At 40.8% G+C, this 13,989-nt stretch overlaps 1 long non-coding RNA gene across 2 annotated transcripts; it reads right to left on the minus strand.

Moving 5' to 3' along the window:
* Positions 1–520: 520 nt before the first annotated feature.
* Positions 521–13,354, minus strand: LOC310897267. 2 transcript variants are annotated; one of them, XR_014582170.1, is made up of 3 exons: positions 13,247–13,354; positions 9,802–9,901; positions 521–6,938 (listed from the first exon to the last, which is right to left on the minus strand). It is a non-coding gene; the product is annotated as an uncharacterized lncRNA (long non-coding RNA). The 2 variants fall into 2 exon arrangements; XR_014582171.1 differs by lacking the exon at positions 13,247–13,354 and adding an exon at positions 10,067–10,295.
* Positions 13,355–13,989: the final 635 nt, after the last annotated feature.

Raw genomic sequence — 13,989 nt, forward strand, 5'->3', positions numbered from 1 at the left:
TTGTGGTGAATGGAGTCAAATCTGGTTGGAGGCTGGTCACTAGTGGTGTCCCCCAGGGCTCGGTACTGGGGCCGGTCCTCTTTAATATCTTTATCGATGATCTGGATGAGGGGATCGAGTGCACCTTCAGTAAGTTTGCAGATGACACCAAGTTAGGTGCGTGTGTCGATCTGCTCGAGGGCAGGAAGGCTCTGCAGGAGGATCTGGATAGGCTGGACCGATGGGCTGAGGTCAACTGTATGAAGTTCAACAAGGCCAAGTGCCGGGTCCTGCACCTGGGGCGCAACAACCCCAAGCAGAGCTACAGGCTGGGAGATGAGTGGCTGGAAAGCTGCCTGGCCGAGAAGGACCTGGGAGTATTGGTTGATAGTCGGCTGAATATGAGCCAGCAGTGTGCTCAGGTGGCCAAGAAGGCCAACGGCATCCTGGCCTGTATAAGAAGCAGTGTGGCCAGCAGGTCTAGGGAAGTGATTTTCCCCTGTACTCGGCTCTGGTGAGGCCGCACCTCGAGTACTGTGTTCAGTTTTGGGCCCCTCGCTACAGGAAGGACATGGACGTGCTCGAGCAAGTCCAGAGAAGGGCGACCAAGCTGGTGAGGGGTCTGGAGAACAAGTCTTACGAGGAGCGGCTGAGGGAGTTGGGCTTGTTCAGCCTGGAGAAGAGGAGGCTCAGGGGCGACCTTATCGCTCTCTACAGTTACCTTAAAGGAGGCTGTAGCGAGGTGGGGGTTGGTCTATTCTCCCACGTGCCTAGTGACAGGACGAGGGGGAATGGGCGAAAGTTGCGACAGGGGTGGTTTAGGTTGGATGTTAGGAAGTACTTCTTTACCGAAAGGGTTATTAAGCATTGGAACGGGCTGCCCAGGGAGGTGGTGGAGTCACCATCCCTGGAGGTCTTTAAAAGACGTTTAGATGTAGAGCTTAGCGATATGGTTTAGTGGAGTACTTAGTGTTAGGTCGGAGGTTGGACTCGATGATCTTGAGGTCTCTTCCAACCTAGAAATCTGTGATACTGTGATAATTATGTTTATATACATCCTCTACTAATAGTTTTAGAGAAGTGTCGTAAAGATAGAACAGTGTGAGGAGGAGACAGAGTTCTTAATTAAAGTCACAGCTATTACTGATCAGTTATCATTGCAAACACACTTAAAATCAGATTTTTTAAAGCAAATAAATGATAATAGCACAGCCATCTTAAAAGAAAATTAATCCGTGAATGACTCTAGTTTAGCTCATACCTGTGCTTAACCATTCATTTCATGGATTAACAGAAAATATGACTTTTGCAGTCTCTGAGGACCATCTACAGACAATATACAGAACTATATACACCATAGATAATATAAGCCAGCACCAAAATAGTTTGCAATTCTTGCTACAAAAGGCACTCTACAGTCAGCATGCCCAAGAAAAGTTCCTTAAGATATGAAGCCTCTTCAGCATACTTTTCAAGTTGACATACATGGGGTTAATTTAAGTAGTGAAGCAGATGACCAAACAGAAATGTTCTTGCTGGAAATAATCTTACCCCCTTGTTCCAGAACTTAAAACCAAGCACTGTTAGCAAAAACAGTCCAGAAAATAAAGAGGCACATAGTAAGAATGATGGTTTCTGATTTTTCTTGGGACCCAAACAGCATAGGACTTATAAACTGACTTGACAATAAGGTATACATCTTCCAGCTTAGGCAATAGCCCATTGAGAAGCCAGATGGGATTTCAAAGATGCTAGTACCTTGTGCATATAGATACAGGCAAGCGTCTCAGAGAATTATATCTGTGGTTGTAAGTACAGTCAGAGTGCACTGCAGAACTGTAAACTTGTATATAATCTTTATCAAAGAGGTAGCTAGCTCTCTTGCCGTCTTTCTCAACTATTGATGAAAACAGTACTGGTACTCTTACGTAGCAGTTGATTTGTCCCTGCCCAATTTTGACATCAAAGCTCCACAGACTACCCTTGCAGCATGGCCCCAAGGTTGGCAGGTTGAGATTTTTAACTTTGTTATTTACTAATGATGGAGATACAGATATTGCCATCTTAACATTTCAAGCAAGTTTTTCAATGTGATTTCCTAGCATTTGGAGAATTTCTACTGTGTTTAGCTAGTGAACTACAAAATCTAACCACAGTCCTACACCAAACAGCTTCAAAAAATCATTGCAAAGAGGAAAATCCACATTTAAAATTGGGCTGTTGTGTTTTACTGCATATTGGTTTCATATCCTCAGTGGAGATGTTGAGAGACATCTCCTAAATCACGAGGGTATTTCCAGACATATTCCTGGAAACAGGAAGGTTGCAGCATACTTCCCATCACACCATCAGTCTCATGCAGCTGGTTCCACTGAAGTGGGATGCAGAGCCCTGTCATCCTATGATACTATGCTAGCCTATGGATGATCTCACACACCGAAAGCCTGCCTGCATTATAACTAAGTTCCATTGGAACCGCTCTTCAGGCCCTCACACAATTTCCATGTGCCGGAAAACAAGTTAAAGGTCTGACATTCATTGCACTCAGAAGAAAAGCCACACCAGCGTCTGTAATTAGAGGGAAAATTGTGTCAATTGACACAGCACAATCGCTCATACAGTTGGTTGCACACTCTCCACCCTTAGCAGAGGGTCAGGCCATCCCTCAAGACACACAACAAAAGCTATGTAACGTTGTATGGCAAAGAGTAACAAAAGTGAATCACAGATTGCTGAGAGGGTACCTTATCAATGTTTACAAATATCTAAGTGTAGGAGACAGTGGGATTTGGCCAACCTCTTTTCAGTGGTTTGTGGGGACAGGACAAGGGGCAATGGCCACAAAATGGAGCACAGGAAGTTCCGCACCAACATGCGAAAGAACTTCTGCATGGTGAGGGTGACGGAGCACTGGGACAGGCTGTCCAGGGAGGCTGTGGAGTCTCCTCTGGAGATATTCAAGGCCCGTCTGGACACCTACCTGGGAAGCCTGCTCTAGGGAACCTGCTTTGGCAGGGGGGTTAGACCCAATGATCTCCTGAGGTCCCTTCCAACCCCTACAATTCTGTGATTCTGTGAAATCAAATAGTACCAGTGAGACTAAAGGTTGAGAATATAAGACGCTTGAATAATATATGTGAGCCTTCAATGTTATTGCTCAGTTGTCACATTCTAAAGACCACAAAATATTTTTGAAATGTGCTGTAGTCCTGCAAGCAACAGTGGCAACTCCTTGCACCCAAGTATTTCATTTGAACTAGAGTGATGTTTAAGTCTATTAAAAAAGAAATTGTCTTCTCATTCCATTCCATGTCCATTCTTTACTGGAATGGAATTTTGTTTTAAAGTATTTGCAAATTTAGCTAGGTTTGAGAAAGAAAAAACAAAAACAACAACAACAAAAAAAACCACACACACACACAAAGAAACACAAAACACCACACAAACCAGTATGTGAGATGTATAAAACCTCAAATTTTCAGATTCCTTGAGGCTTGTTTATTTCCAAGTTAAGAAACCAAACATTTGATGATTACCAGAAAGAGGGCAATGTGCTTTTGTGCTGATTATATCAAATACAGTCTTCCATTGTGTGAAGAACAATTTTCTGTCAAGACATCGTTTTTACTGAGTTTTGGGTAGTAACAGACTTCTACTATTAAATACAGTCCTGTTTATCACCATCAACCCTGTGGCAGACTGAAAACCTCTTCCACTGGGATCAATAGCTTTCTGTGAAGCCAGCAAACTTACTTTCACAGGTATCTCACAAAAGCATATGATACAGAAACACAGAGATTTGTTTCATCCTGAAAAAATCCCAACCTCTGCAATTCAAAATGTAATTGCTGAAGTAAATATCCTAGAAAATTCTTGGCTTGCTACATTTCAGCTTTTATTATAAACATTTCAGAATAAAGTTTGCTTACATTCAAGTAGTTTTGAAATTAATGGGAGGAGCACATGACTTATTTAGTAGAGTATACTGGAAAATGACAAAGCAGTCCATGGGGAACTTGGTGCCCAGATGTCAGGTTATTTGTTGTGCATTGGTTGCCACATGGGCAGTACTGGGATTTTTGTATTGCTGTTGTTCATTGTTATCAATATAATTCCATTATCACTTGTACTTTGTTCCTAGCTCCCTAGCCAACAACTAGATGCTATTGGCAAACATAGAAGAAAAAAAAAGTGACACGATTGTGTTTTTTATGCACTTTGAAGTTTTAAAAGCTGTACAAGAGGCAGGAGTTCAGCTGATAAGCATCGTTTAGAGTAGACCCAGCTGTAAACAAAGCTTATTTGTATTTTTGAATCAGATTTTGAGAGGTAATTTGGACTTTGAACTAAAGACAGATGATCACATCCACAGAAGCAAAGCTGCACATTCTGACGAGTAAAACTTGTGAGCCAACATGACCTTAAAAAACCCAGCACTTCAGATGATACATGTTATATTCCTTTAAAAAAAATCATATTAGTATTAGAAGTTAATGCATTGCAGAATAAACAAAAGAATAATTTAAAGTCCATGAAAAGTTTGTAAGAACATTTGACTATTGCTGTTGTGGGTTTTGCAGAAAGTGTGTAAGGAACAGAAAGTTTCAAGCAACACGTGTTCAGATAATAAGTGAAATCTTGCAACAGAATCTGTTTAAGCACTTGGTTCTCAGACAGATTACAGCTTGTTTACCACTCTATTGAGTGTTGATGAATGTAGAAGGTAGGAAGGCTGAGTTCAGAAAACACCATTTTGTTGGCCATTTTTTACAGTGTGTATTTCAGAAGCATTGTGCCTAAACCCAATGCACCAGCTATAGTGTTGTACCAGTATCCTGGAGTATCACAGCATTTCCTCCTGGATGCCACAGTGCATGTGCTAACTGAATTGTAAATGGGGAAGACATGTTAATGAAAAAAAAATATGTCTGCTTCAAATGGTTTTTCATCATGTCTAGTCCTGCAATGTTTGCAGACCCTCTTCAGGCTGGCTGGACATTTGGCAAGTAGCCTTCATTCTGCTAGGCAGCTTCCTCACAAACACCCTCTGCAGAAAAGTTTTGTCAGTTATTCCTAAATTTACTCATTCTTCTTGAGCTGGAGGAGCAAGGTGAGGGATAAAATAGTGAGACTCCCATTGCTCATTCTATGTTGTAGAAGCTTGTTGTCTGTAACACTCTGCTTTCTGGCATCAGCAAATAAAAGAATAATTCATTCTTTGTTTCTGCTATTATTTTTTACCTCACAAGGATGCAGCAGCTCCTCTCAGGATACCATGGATCATCTGAAGCATCATGCCCACAGATTCCATCAGAGCACCTCCATGAAGGCTGCCAGGAGCCATCCCCCCGGGATTCAGCTGCTTCTCTTGTTCCAGGATCTGAATTGCCTCTCTCAGACACTCCGGGGTAGAAGAGTTAAATATCAGCTTTCAATGCTGCTTTTCAAAGGCAGCCACATCATTACTCATTTTAAGGCAAACAAATTCTGCACTGCACAGGAGAATGAGCTAGGTGTTTCATGTACTGTCTATAAATTGGCAGGTTCGTCTGTGTTCTCTGCTTTCTTTGTTTCCTAGGGATAAAGTTCAACAAGCCTAATTTATTGTTATACACACTAATGGCAAAATCAGTTTCCAACACATAAGTCACATAATGACCTTATCACTCCCCACATATATTGCATAATGGCTTTATCACTCCCATCTATCTATTTCAGCAGTATTTGACATGGTCTTCCTTCTCTTGAAGACGAGGAAGATGTGACAAGATATAATTTGAATAAAATTCTGTTCCACTGGTCTTATGTTTGCAGATCTACCTTTTCATCCTCTTCCCTCAGATTTCTATTTTATTTCTTTTTTTTTCCTCTCACTTCTTGCTCTAAGTTCTCTCTTTAATGATTTTTTGCAAAATTCTGCTTTCGTGCAATCTTCCTCCACCAAGATAGCTCAACAGGGTCCTCTCTTCTTTTATCAGGAAGAAGCCAAAGAAAGAGAGTGAAGGCTTATATCTAATAGCCAATTAAAACAGGAAGCAGTTTAAATGGTTTGTAGATCCTTTTCGTAGTTCATCCAGACCAGCACTATGACCTGGCACAAAAGAAGAGCTTCTGCAGACACCATTACTGGTGGTATAAATGATCTCATCTCCTCTGACATAGGAAACACAACAGCTAGCGGTCAAGGTGGCTGGGACTAAGGAATGTACTGTACTTTTTTAGACAGAAGAAGACCAAATGACCACAGAGCCACTGCTGCTAGCTGGGGAGAGAACACCTTTTCATATGGTTGTTCACTAACTAGGGAATGTACCATTTTAATGTGCATTTCTTTTAAGAGAGCAAAAATATCCCTGTGCCTTGTGACACTTTATAAGTGAGTGATACAAACTAGGTGGCTTATGGCTCATGGCCTGAAATCTCTGCCTTGTTCCAAGACATCCAGCTCTGTTTGAGATGCTTTTCTTCTGCAAAGTACAGAAAGACCATCAGAGCAAATACCCTGCTGCCTTCTTCAGGTAGGACCATGCTTCCACCAGGAGAAAACAATAGGATTCTTGATTTATGTCATGCAAGAGAGAATGAGAGCAGATTTAAACATATTATAATATAAAAACTTCTCTGTTTTCTGAAATTTAAGAAGCAATGCTTGTGAGGTCTGGATCACGAGGAAAATATGGTGCTGACATAAGATGCGGTAAAAGCATCTCTTCAGGCCCTGAGTTTTTCATGTGGAAAATTCACTGTGGCAAAGCAATGTTTCAGTCTCTCAATTGACCGATTGTTGTAGTATTTGTCGTTGTGGTGCTTATTTGTTTTGCTAAAGGAAATGCTTTAGCAGGGAGCGCGCACACAGTCTGGCATAAAATGGAGAGTGCCCACATTCCTGACAATAACAGTTTACTTAGCTGTGTAGGGCAGGCTGTTTTCATCTGGAAGTTCAGAGCACCCACTTTTTCCTGAAAAAGAGGAAATATAATAATACCATGGAGAATCATGGACTTCAGCTGCTTGATTTCACCACCAGATCTAAATTCCTCCAAAACAAAATACCTCAAAACATCCAGCCGGCAACAAGGTGTGCATTTATGCACTACTGTGGCAGTCTGTGGATCATTTTTTCATGGTAATGTTGAGCCAGCTCATTATTTCAAAACCAGGCACAGCAGCCTTAGGTATCCACTGGTCTTCAGGCTATTACTATGGCATAAACATTTTATCCTAAAACTCTGCTTTACATTGCATAAGACATTAATACTTCATGAATTAAAAGCCTAAGAGATCAGCTGAGGATATCTGCAAGGCTATGAGAGGCAGAAGGCTGGGAGGGCTCAGCTGGGAGAGGTGAGAAGATATGACTTAGGTTTATACAATCAGAAAGGCAATGGAGAAGGTGAGGAAGAAGACGTTAACCCAAATTCTCCACTAGTAGAACAGGGCTCGGTCTAAAACAGGTAAAAGCAACTTTACAGAGCAGGCAGTGCACTTCTGAAACATGCTGCCATGAGAGCCATGGTGGAGTCAGAGCAAACCTCCAGGTTAAAAAGAGGATTAGACAAAACAGAGCAAAACAGGTTTAAAAAAGCCACCACTGAGATTGGGGAGGGTTGTACCCTTCTGTACAGATTGGGGTGATTGTATCCCCAGTCCAACAGCTATTGTTCTATGCAAACTAATCTCCCTGGGTTGCCTTCTTCTACACAGCAAGTCATGGGGGATCCTGTCGTTCCCCAGGGACTCTCCAGTGAGCTCAAGGGGGCTGGCTCTCTAAAGGCTGAAATTAGCTTGAGCTTCAACTTCTCCCCTGATAAAGATTAACTTAATAAGCCCATGATAAATGTAATATATATATATATATATATAACATATATATATATAAAATCATAAAACGAACAAAGCAACCAACCCTCTGAAATTTTTAAATAAAAACTGTGAAAAACTCTAAAGAGTCAGAGCCAATTTTTCCTCCCGTAAGTGCTGGCCATCCACTGACACAATGCCGGAGTTCAGTCACAGAGGCTCAGCTACATCTTTGTCCCTCAGTAGCAACAGGACTTGAGAAAATTGCACTACTACAGCAAAAATGTCCAGAACCTTCAGGCAGATTCTGCACACTTTTGACTGCTGGGAAACATCGTTGTTAGTCTTGTTTCTGTTGGTGAATGAGAATGAAGTGGACCATATTTTTTACATCAGTTTCAGAAATAAGATTATAGCTTTTGACTTGGAAATTACTTTCAATATTCATTTTGATCTGTTTCTTTGCCTTTATCAGGGCTAACTGCTTCAGCAATCATTGTTTTCCCCACTAAGCACAGACCACAAATTACTTTGGTATAGTGCCTTTCAGTTATCTTTATTCACAGAAACCCCAAATTCTTTGATGAATGGTAATCTATGTGTCAGCTGTCTGTAAGGATGAAAGATAAACTCTTACTGGAAAGTGCACCATACATAATTATGACTCAGCCCGAAAAACAATAACATTTGCCTTGGTGTTTTGATCTGTCAGCTCCACAGTGTAATGTTAACCAGTCTTGATAATCCTGGGCAATAACATGGACTGCCCCATTTCAAGTTTTCTTTGCAGCATTCTTTGCACAAGAACTATTAAATTCATTGGCAGGTTCCGCTATAAAAATTACCTCTCTTCTGGATGAATTTTTGGGTCTCTGTGCCTTACCTGGCCTCTAGTTATCATGATTATCCCTGAGAGAGGAAACCCATTTCTAGCCTCAGAGTACCCCTGGCTGCAAAGCATGGAAAGGGTACATATGTAACTATATGTACCCATAATACGATATACTCATATATAAAAAAGATATCCATAACACAATAACGTGTAGCAGTGATCTATGGAGGTAACCTCTCTTTCCCACCCCTTACCCACTCCACATGATTGTAGACTCCTTCCTACTGGTGGGTACTATTAGATAGAAAAGTCTGATAGAAAATAGTTCTGCTGATGTGGCACTGTCCTGTCTGCTGGTCCTACAAGAGACCAAATGTTCATCCTCTCCCTCTGCAGAACCAAGTGTTTGGGGTCTCCCTTCCTTCTTAGGAAAGATTTTTCATAAGAAAAGGCACTTTTTTATTTACTTCAGTCTTATTCTTACCAAGCTGTAGTGTGAAAAGTAGCCTATTGACTTTCTGCTTCATGCCTTGCTGCGAATCCAAGATTAGCATGTGTCACTTGCTAATGCTGGGATTTATTGATATAATGAATTTCATTAAGGTAGAATTCCAAGAAGTCTGCCTCACAGGTTAAGAGGAAGTGGAGGAAGAAATAGCAAATGAAACAAAAAAACATTCTCTTGACTACCGTAGGTATAAACTGAAATCTTCATTGAAGCTAGTCAGAAAAAGTAATCCGGAAAGGAACTAAAAGTGAAATTAGTCATCAGCCAGGTAAAGCTTTCTGCACTAAGTGCTCTTTGTATGTTCCAACAATGTACACAGTTAGTTTAAAATAATGGTCACCAGAAACCAAGACAAATATGACTGATGCTGACTTTTTATAAGTGTAAATGAAACAACAAAAATAAAGAAACCCTCAAGGATAAACACATCTGTTTTCCAGTAGCCACCTCTTGTTCTACAGCAACCTTTTCTTCTTCTGTTCCCTTACCTTTCTTTAACTGAACTTTTAAAAACCTAAAAGGACCAATATTAGCATATTCATCAGCCTGATCATTCATCTTGCCTGGAGCAATTCCTAGGGTCATGTAAACAGTTTGCTGTTTCAGACAGCTTGTTCCCAGAATATGCTTCTTGACAACAGGAAACTCAATTAACAATTGCATGTAGGCTGTGGACACGTACCTTTTCAGGATGTAGCTGCACCAGTTGAAGAGGTTACTGAAGCGGCACCTCGTCCGTATACACTCGTCACCTTCTCTCTGTGGCCTCTAACCAACATCCACTAAAATGAGATGAGTCAATTTTAAGAATTTGAAGAATGGCCACTGTTACAGCAGCTTATTTTGACTGAAACAAGTTCTGGAAAGTCACATGAGGAGCCTGGCCAGCAGATCAGAGACGGTGATAATTTCCAGCATTAGAGGGAGGAGTAGGCTGGTGCACTTACCTTCTCTTTGGCACAGCTGCAGCTGGAAAAGAGCATGCATCTGTAGACTTGCACAAATGCCAGCTTCAAGAAAGATAAGAAACCCAGAACAAACACTGTATAGGCATGTCAATGTACATACAGCATGAAGTAAAACATCTTGGCCTTGTAGTGAAGTTACTCCACTCGAGACAGTGGGACCTCTGTCATTTATGTCTGTGACAGAAGACTTTCTGAGTTCTCCGGCTGATTTGAGCTGTGTTAAATGAAAGGACAGTTTATCACACATCATAAGATGAGTATCAACTTGCTAAACCACATAATTAGATCATGTGTCTGAGCCCTAAATTCTTACTTATGCACCTAAAGAAATAGATTGAATTTCATGAGCATTGGGAATGCAGGCATCTCCTGTTGACTTAGTCATTCCAAAGGCAACTGTAAGGTACCCAGATTTGGGGAAAATAAAACCATTTATATCTTTGCATGAAGGCCAAGGAACCTATTTCTAAGTACACTTGTGTCAATCTTTCAGTCTGTGCAATTGAATGCAAGGAAATAAAACCCATTTGGAAATGTAAACTTTAAATATTGCCTCACTTATTTTAAAATACTACAAAAAATGTAAGAATAATTTAAAAGACTAGATTTTACAGCAGCACAGTTACAGTGCTCTGGATGACTGTGGCAAGATCTTGGCCTCATGAAGTCATGGTTAAATTTCTTCTAACTACATAAAATTTTTCTTCAAAACAGAAAACTGTTATTCCTGCCACATGGAAATCAGTCTTTCATTTCTAAAGCTAAAAGGTGTGTCAATCACTTCATCAGCAGTCATCTTTCAGGTACATGTAAGAAGATCTTTGAGCCTTTACTTTTATTCACAAAAGAAACTCCTTAAAGTAGCCAACAACCATCTTTGAATAATGCAAGAACATTTGGCCTCTTCATTAATTTTACTAGATATTTCACAGCGTATTTAGAGATGGACCTACCCCACTTTCAGGGATAGAAAGCTTTAAGGTGGTTTTGTACTTTCCGCTCAGAAGATTCATGAGACTGAGGATGAAAAATTACTCTTACAATTTGATTGCTTCTAGCTTTTTATGTACTTGGAGACCCAACTGTGTTTAGCCATACCAGTCACCTTGTCCAAGTTCATTGTGCTACTGGTGCTGCAGCCACAACATAGCTGTGGACTGCAGTGCAGTGAGTACAATGCAACCAACACACACTTCAGTGCCGAGGAGATGCTTATCTTTCAAGGAACAAAAAGGAGCAGAGACTGGAAATCATGAGGATGAAGCTCTAAACAGCAGAAGATGAACGAAAGGTAAGGAAGCTCTGCATTTACCTGCACACACTTGGTCTTTTCCATTACATCAAAACTATCTACAATATCCCATAACACACTGATTTTTAACAGGTGAAAGTTGTAGACACTGCAGTATCTCACTTTCCAGCCCTCCTTTCCTAATCTCCTTCCCATATGTTCGGGATGTCAGTGGTACAGAAACAGATCCTCTGTGCACAGAGTTTATGAACCAAGATACTGAGTGTAATAGGAGGGAGAGGCAGCTGGGAACCACTATTATTGTATGAGGAACCTGGCCGTGTATTTGGTAGCATTCTCCCACTGCTAGAAAAGCCTGTATTGTTACAAGAATAGGAGGACGGTGGCCTGATTTCCTCCCTACCAAGTGTCTGTGTTTGAAAACACAGTGTCTGCTGGATGCATGCAGGTCAGATGGAGAGAGGAGCTGGAATGGAAAATCTACTCACTTTGAAGTGTTTTCTTTTTCAGTACAAACTGGCTCAAATTAGTTCAGCATCAGTGAATTGGACGGCTATGGGCCTTGAATGGAATTTCTGGATAAATTTGAACCAAAATATATTATGGCCTAACTCCATGCTGCTAATGCTTATGTATGTGCTTGAACTGGAATTTCCTTGATTCAAGCAACCAGTGAGGTTAACATGAATTTAGTTAAACACTTACATTAGCATTTGCTGAGGTCTAGGATCTTGATTCAGTAAACAATCTCTTCCTCAGGTCAGACATAATCTTTGGTCATTAGTGTCCTGACCTAAGGTGCTACAAAGATGTTATCTGGAGGGTGAGACAAAACACCTAATTATGCTTCATATTTGCAACATTTTAAGCATGCATATCTGGCTAGTGACCATAACTCAGCTGACTCTTGGCATCTTCTTTCAACATGATTATTCAGTTTTGGACTATGTGAGCATTTAGGCTGGGTTCACAGGTGTTTTAAGAAGATAACTCCAGATAAATTGCTTTGAAGGTGTTTAAATTCCAAATGTGGTTCATTCACTTGGCTGTTTTCAATTCCTGAAAGCACTTCCATTTGCTATCAGTCAGATTCCTCAATCTTAACACATCTCAATCTAATAATGGTCTGCTTCTCTCATCTGATCTGGGAAGTGGTTTTGGAGCACTTCTACTAATGAAGTCTCCCCGTAGTAGAAGTACTTCCACCTTTTTGCCTCAGATCATATTCAGCTCCATTCTCCTCTTCCGACTGCACTCCAGGAAACTCTCTTATCTGGAGTAGGAGAAGATCATTCAATTCCATCCTCTTCTGAAAGGCATGCCCAACAAATTTAGATGTGAATACCATAAATACCAGGCAGTAGGGTACTCTGTGATTCTATTTGATGATCTGAATAATAAACTGCCGTGAATAATTGCAATTTAATTAGGTCAGAGAGAGAGAGATTGCACTATAAAACACTGTTTTTGCAAGAGGCTGTCTCAGAATATGTAATAGTCATGTAGTTTAATGGTTATCTATGAGGTAAGAAATGCTGCTTTCACTTCTTACAAAGAAAAAGAGTCAAATCTCACATTCTTCCTTGTCTGGTCCTATTTCTGCTAGTCCCGTATTGCTGCAGAAAGGTCACCATGGCTGCAGTCCGTGTGAACTCTGCACAGAACAGGCAGCTGGTGTTGGAAGAGAGCTCAAGACGGTGAATTGTGATCAAAAATCACCAGTTCCCTTCAGTATGGAGACTAGGAAGAGGTGGGAATTCAGATAATATTATATGTTAGCATATAGTACATAGTATACATATTATATGTATATTATATTATAATTGAAGGTGCACTGGCTTTTGTGGATCCAGCTGATAATGATTTAGACCTCTCCGCATATTGTGAAAGGAGTGTAGGGTTCTTACCTTTCAGGCAGTGGAGTTCACTAGGACATCTAAAAGAGGGGTCCTGCAGTACCACACTGAAAATCCCATCCTGAGTATCAGTCTTCTAGAAGCTTAATTCCGTTTGATTCAAAAGAGTCTAGGTGCTTTTTATAAGCTTAACCCTGTGATCTTAGGTCACAGTGTCTTCAGGGCAGGGACCTGCTACTTCTGGCTGCCGAGCAATATCTATTCCCAGAGTTTACAATAACAGTGAATGCAATGGTATTCAGCAACTTATTGTCAACCTAAATACAAAGCTTACCACCTGGCCTAGAAGTATTTGTTTATTTCATGTTTCCTCTCTGCATAGACCGTTATACTTCGTCAGAGAGCAAAAGCTTCATCGCTATCTCCCTCCAATGGTAAACTTTGGTAATTTCTTTTGCAGACAGAAAAAAAATATTCAAAGATGCTATAGCAGTTGCTGTTTATGGATTTATTTTTTTTTCCCCAATATGATGAGTACGGGGAGAGACTGACAATTACAAAAGCTGAATGCTCATCTCATTAGAGCATGGAGTCACTTTGAAGGAACAATTCCCATTTATCAGGTAAATATGTTTTTAGAAATGATAGAATCAGAGGACTCAATCAGTGTCACTCAGGCTGAGCAGGAGCTCAGCAGGTCCCTAGTCCAACCTGCTGCTCCCTGCAGGGCCAGCTGCGGGGTTGGACCAGGTTGCTCAGGGCTGTGCCCACGCGGGTGTGCAAACCCCCACAGA

This window comes from Anser anser (genome assembly GCF_964211835.1).
Source record: "Anser anser genome assembly, chromosome: 3".
Lineage (NCBI taxonomy): Eukaryota > Metazoa > Chordata > Aves > Anseriformes > Anatidae > Anser > Anser anser.